The sequence below is a fragment of the Sapajus apella genome, unplaced genomic scaffold, assembly GCF_009761245.1.
Source record: "Sapajus apella isolate SASKATOON/1434 unplaced genomic scaffold, GSC_monkey_1.0 scaffold6, whole genome shotgun sequence".
Classification (NCBI taxonomy): domain Eukaryota; kingdom Metazoa; phylum Chordata; class Mammalia; order Primates; family Cebidae; genus Sapajus; species Sapajus apella.
The window spans coordinates 16,110,677-16,117,230 of record NW_022436946.1 but is presented as its reverse complement, the minus strand read 5'-3'; the positions used below and the strand labels follow the sequence as shown (position 1 = coordinate 16,117,230).

At 47.4% G+C, this 6,554-nt stretch overlaps 1 protein-coding gene across 3 annotated transcripts in view; it reads left to right on the top strand.

The window, feature by feature from the left end:
* Positions 1 to 5,691: 5,691 nt before the first annotated feature.
* Positions 5,692 to 6,554, top strand: part of TBPL1 (TATA-box binding protein like 1) — a 30,160-nt gene continuing 29,297 nt past the window's right edge. For 2 of the 3 annotated variants that reach the window (XM_032274731.1, XM_032274729.1), the window contains exon 1: positions 5,692 to 5,956. The gene's annotated coding sequence lies outside the window, so the exon portion shown is untranslated. Of the gene's footprint in view, positions 5,957 to 6,041; positions 6,061 to 6,554 lie in introns of those variants that run through there. The other variant, XM_032274732.1, reaches the window with a different exon arrangement.

The following is a 6,554-nucleotide window of genomic DNA, read 5'->3' as shown; positions in this document are numbered from 1 at the left end:
ACTGGAGGAGCTGCATGTGTTGCAAGAGTCAGACACCAGAGAAGCTGCTCACATTGCAGCATGCACTTTAGAAGCCCGCCCAACTATTTAGCTTCTACATGCACCTTTCTGCAATAAACAAAGCTATCTTTCTATGTAATAAGGTACAGCTATCTTCTTACAAGTGAAGTTTATGCTTTCCTCAAAACGAGGAGAGTCCTGGGAGTAATTGTATCCATCACTGGCTATATGAATTAATCCTCATACTCGGTTCCACCAAATATTATTACCTAAAGACAAATTGTGAAGTTAACTTATGTAGAAAGTTGCATTGTGGCCTCAAAAAGATCCAAGTCCTAAACCTCAATACCTGTGACTGGAACTTTATTTGGAAACAATCTTGGCAGATGCTATTAAATTTTGAGATCAGCTAGGTACAATGGCTCATGCCTGTAATCCCAGAACTTTGGGAGGCTGAGGCAGCAGGTGGATCACTTGATCTCAGTAGTTCGAGACCAGCCTGGGCAATATAGTGAGACTTCCATCTCTACAAAACATACAAAAATTAGCCAGGCATGATGGTGTGCACCTGTGGTCCCGGCTACTCTGAGGCTGAGGTGGGAAGGTAGCTTGAGCACTGAAGGCGGAGGTTGCAGTGAGCTGAGATTGCACCACTGCACTCCAGCCTGGGTGATACAGCCAGACTTTGTCTAAAAAAAAAACAACTCTTAAGATCGTCCTGGGCCAGGCGCGGTGGCTCAAGCCTGTAATCCCAGCACTTTGGGAGGCTGAGGCGGGTGGATCACGAGGTCAAGAGATCGAGACCATCCTGGTCAACATGGTGAAACCCCGTCTCCACTAAAAATACAAAACATTAGCTGGGCATGGTGGCGTGTGCCTGTAATCTCAGCTACTCAGGAGGTTGAGGCAGGAGAATTGCCTGAACCCAGGAGGCGGAGGTTGCGGTGAGCCGAGATCGCGCCATTGCACTCCAGCCTGGGTAACGAGTGAAACTCCGTCTCAAAAAAAAAAAAAAAAAAAAGATCATCCTGGATTTAGGGTGGGTTCTGAATCTGAAGACTGGGGTCTTTATTAAATGAAGAAGAGAGGACTATGAAACACAGAGACATTCACGTGAAAATGGAGGCAGAGATCAGAGTAATGCATGATAATGCCAAGAAGGATACCAAAGGTTGCCAGGCAGCCACCAGGAACTAGGAAAAAGGCCCTCGGAGCTTCCCAAAGAAACTAACCCTGCTAACATCTTGTTTTCAGATGTCTAGCCTCTAGAACTGCAAGAAAATATATTTCTGTTTTAAGCTACCAAGTTTGTGGTAGCCCTATGGTAGCAGTCCTAGGAAAACAACACAAGTGCCAAGAGTTTGAATAAAACATTCAAATGGGGAAGGAGTGAAAAGAAAATGGTGAGTAAATACAAATCAACACACACATATGACAAGCCAATAAAAATATGCAAAGTTACTGCTGTCCTCATTTCTATAATTGTTTGCAAGCTATAATTGATATCTATAGCTTTCCCCCCACCTCTACCCATTCTGTATTTCCTCTGCCCTCAGCCAGAAACTCAGCTGGTCAGGATTCTTGGTGGAGTGATCCAAACCTTCATTTCCAAAAGGTCTAAGTCCTCAAACACTCTTATCTTTTATTTTCAATTGCTGTTGTTTTTCATTTACCTTAACATTGAAGTACTAAGAGGATCCTTAGAGGATTCCCTAGATTCTAGAGCATACTTTCCCCTATTGTCTAGAAACAAACCAATATCCTCTCAGTCATCAGGATCCATCACTCCAGCCAGTGGATTACCTCCTGTTTTTGCCTTTTGCCTCAGTGGTGTAAGGAAATGGCCAAGTGGTAATCTCATCGTGTAACATGGCAAAACCATTGTTGCAACTCCTGATGGAAGTACCTCTCCTTGGAGGCTGAGGTCTCTAAACCAGCAGAAGATGGAGTTTCCAAGCAAGGAAGGAAAAATTCTGAGAGTAGAAGGTATTATAAGCAGAGCTACTCTCACTGCCATAACTAGATTTAAATGTATCTTGGCTATGGGAAAAACAGCAAAATATAATGGTCTCTCACTCAAAACATATAAGACAGAATCCCATTTTCCAGGGTATTGTCTTCCAGCTGAGATCATAATTGAGTCTTCAGTAGGCCATTTCACCATTTAGTTATGCCAGCTGCTTCCAAGCGATGGTGTATGTGGTAACCCTCGTTAATACCATTGGCATGGTCCATTGCTGCACCTCCTTTGCTATGAAATGAGTTCCCTGATCAAATGCAATGTTGAGTAGAATGCACTGATGGTAGACAGGGCATTTTGTGAGTTCACAGACAGTGGTGCTGGCAGAAGCATTATAAGCAGTAAAGGCAAATCCATTTCCAAAATAGGTAATTATTCCAATTAAGATGAATCTTTGCTCCATGATGGAACAAGTCCAATGTAATCAACCTGCCACCAGATGGCTGGTTCATTACCCCTGGGAATGGTGCCATTATCAGGTACTCAGTGTTGTTCTCTCCTCTTGAAATATTAACTAGTTGGCAGTAGTGCTGGCAGGGTAAACTTTGGAAAGGGGAATTCCAGGTTGTTGAGCACATGCATAGTGTCTATCCCTGCCACTATGGCCACTTTGCTTATAAGACCACTAAGCAAGCACTGGCTTGCTGGCAGTGATGCTGATTGATATCCACAGAGTGTGCCATTTTGTCCAGCTGATTATTAGGAATCTCCTTAGCAATGGATATATTTAATGTAGCCGATACACTTCATAGTTTGTATACATTCAGATAAGTCCTTCCATATATCTCTTTCTCACACTTCCTTGTCGCCTATTTTTCAATCTCATTCTTTCCAAGTCACTAACAATCTACACAAGTCAATAGCAACTGCCCATTCTGGTCATCTCTCTCTCCAAACATGCTGGGTAAACAACTGTACTGTTTGAATGATGCCCACCTGGAGGAGTTTCCTTCACCACTGCCCTTCTGGCCTCTGAGTAGGGCTAGCATAGCCACCTGTGCTGCAGAAGACGGATTCTAGAGAGGCCTTCCATGCTGCAGGAGCCTGTCAGGGAAACACACCGGAACCAGAAAGTAAACGCTTTTCTATTTCAATGCCTCTCTAGCATTCTCTATGGGCAGAACTTACCACTGTGGTAGGTACACACACAATGGTAAGTTCTGCCCATAGAGAATGCTGAAAGAAGTAGTAGAAGACTATTTTAAGGGGTCAGATCCATCTATACAGAGAAAGCATGAAAAGTGAATTTGAAAGTGAGAGGTAATAAATCAATTACAGCACAGGTACTGTATAGCTGGCTAGCTTAGGCCAAAAACTACCTCTGTCAATCACCGTGGCTACTGCAGCTCCCATTTGGTCTCTCATTAGACTAGGGATAGGCAGAGAGGAAAAGTAGTTCTCCCAAAATAAAAGCCTATGGCCTTTAGTTAGATGAATGGGTCTATGGGAGAATGTGATAGACCTATTATTATTATTTTGTATAAATTTAGAAGTACAAGTGCAGTTTTGATGCATGGATATATTGCATAGTGGTTGAAATCTGGGCTTTTAGTGTTAACCATCACCAGAACAGTATAATAGGTCTATAATTAATAGAGAATAGTGCTTGCAGCAAAGCCAAATCCAATTCCAGAATGAGGAACTATGGTAGGGAAGCAAACTATTGGCTGATCCATGACAAAAGGGAGTCTAAAGAAATTGACATTCCTGCTTCTATGTATTTGGCTGGTCCCCTTGAAGGAGAATACCTCATAAGGACCTTAGAACTGGTAGCCATTACTGTAATGTTGACTTTTCAGCAGTGGCAGTAGCCACTGGAATAGAAGTTTCCCCTGCCATTTCCTTGGTAAATCATGTTACTTTCCAGCTTAAAACTCCAATTTCCCTACCACTTGGAAGAAAGTCCAAACTCCTTCTACGGTCTGCAAGGCACTGAGAGTTCAAGACCTTAATTACCCTCCAGTTTCAACGGCTGTCATTCTTCCTTTGCTCTGTTTCCTGATGCGCCAGCCACACTAATACCCCAGCACAGCAAGCACTCGGCATATCTTGTTCCCTCTGCCTGGAACACTCGACTTACATCCTTCCCACTCCCCCATTTTGGAAATAGGCTGAGATGTTTCCTCCTAAAAGTCCTCTCCCCACCACCACACAGACATTACTTTCTAACCCAGCTTCTTGTTCATTTTCTTCGTTAAACCTGACCCAACATATAATTACTATCCCTTGAAAAATAAATTAGTACAGAAACAAAAACTCCATCATTCTACAGAGCTTTCAAATGCTGATATGTTTCTGAACACTCAGAGGGGAAAGCAAAAAATCAAAAAGCATCCTTGGATATCTCGTAAATAAAAGACCCAAATGATTGCCTACTGCCAAAACCCCAAGAATTCAGCCCACGTCTTCTCTTTTAAAAAGGCAGTGACATTTTCATTTTTCATCTGATTCCCACCAATCAGAGACCAGGTACCCATGAACCCGGCTCGACGTGGTCTTTTAATAATTAAATCAGGGCTGCCATTGACCTCAACTAGCGCCAGAGGCTTCTGACTGCAGCCAAGCCCTGGAGGAGAGGCTGAAGCCGGCCTGGGAGTGGGAAGCGTGGGGCCAGGAGCCGGGAGCTTCCGCGTGGTGTAGCTTGGCGCTCCCAGGGCCGTTAGGCAATTCTGGCTCCCGAGGGCAGCACCTCTCAGGCCATCCCCGAGGGGTCCCGAGAACGCACTCGGGCCCCATCGCGGCGGTTCAAACGGGTGACTGTGCACCCCCGAGGTCCTCCAGGCCCCTGCAGGGCTACCTGGGCGCAGAGCTGCGGAGGGGTCTCTGTCCCCAGACGCCCTCCTACTCCGTGCTGAGTCCTCGCCAGTAGCCGCCTTCTCCCACATCCCATTCTTCCTGCATCTGCCTCTCCGTTCCCGAGGGACTGTCCCGACCGCAAACCCACTTCGAGTAAGGAATGTGGAAGGGGCAGGTGACAGAGGTGGCCTACACTCCTGCGTTATCCCTCCGTCTCTCCACAGCTTGTGTCTCCATCTCTCCCCCTTCCTTCCCTCTATCCGTCATCTGTCATCCCCTGTCGCTCTAAGACCAGGATTCCAATTTCCCCAGTGAGGAATCTCACTAGGGGAAGTTATCGCGACATCATAAATTAACGCGTTCATTTTGACTGAAAAAGCGAAGGACTTTTTTCAGGCAGAAAATAAATCTCGTCTGGTCGGTAAGAGCTAGCTTTACCAATTATATAATGGGGGGTTGGAGAGGACCTTTTGTATAAATTTAATGGGCTAACGAGAAAGTTCTAAGGTTTTGACCAAAAAAAAAAGTCCACCTAAATATTCGGCCGTATGCCAGAAATTACTACACGTTTAGATATCAACTAAAAATATACAAGGGATACACGGTGTTTTCAGAACCCTTTCAAGCGGTTCTTAAAAAAGTCTAGCCCGATGCCCACTAGCACCGCCTCCACTCCACCACTCACCTCCCCCCAACCCACCTCCCCTGCCCCCGCCGCGCCCAGCGGGTGAGCAGGACGGACCTGACTTGAGGACCAGGAAAGAGGAAGGAAGCGTGGGGGAGGGGGTAGGGAAAGTGACGGGAGCAGTGAGAGCCGGAAATGAGTGGCTAGCGAGGCACCCAGGAGCGCCTTGTCCGGCGACGCTCTAGCCTCCGCGCGCTGTCTCTATGCTCCTCCGCGTCTGGTCTATTTATTGTCGCGGGAAAGCAGCGGCCGCCTCGCACCCGGAACAACAAAGCCGGGAAGACGGAGTCCGAGCCTCGGGGGCTCCTAGCAACGGGCCGGGGCGGGAGTTCCATGGAGACTGGGGAGCGCGCCCGTCTCATCCTCATCCTTGTCCTCCAGCTTCTCCTTCGCATCCGACGCAACCGGCAGCAGCGCTGCCGCCGCGTCCTCTGCCGCCGCTCCCTCTTCCCACGGTAACCCCCTAGGCGACCCTGGACTCGGGGAGCGCGGGAGGCTGAGCGGCCCGAACGTCGGGTGCAGGGCATCTGGGCGCAGGGTGGGCATGTGCGGAGCCCGGGTCAGATTTGGGGTGGGGTGTGCGGGGGCGGGCAACTGGAGGGCAGCCTCTGAGGTGGGGGAAACCGATCTGGTGGCCGAGGGAGGGCTCAGTTCTGAAGAGGACTGGGCGATATTTGGGGATCTCGTTAGGGATAACGGGTTGGGGATGGGGCGTCCGTACCTGGAAGCGTTATCGAGCTTGGTGTAGGATAAGAAAAGAGGAGTTATTTTTCTTTTAAGCCGCCACTAGGAAAGACAGGGAAGAAAGATTCCTCATCTGTCTCTGGAGCCATCTCCTAGGGGAGGAGGGACCGTGCAATGATGCTAGGGGTCCGTTGCTTCTCAGAAAACTTACGGCGGCCTCTCTAGTAGCTCCCAAAAAGCGGCTTCATCGGTTTCTGGTTCTGGTGATGCCGGCATCCCCGCTTTATCTTATAATTATTATTTTTGACCAAATTTAGGATTGATAGAGAAGGGTCTAGAACTGAAGAAGAGAAAATGAATTGTGGGTAG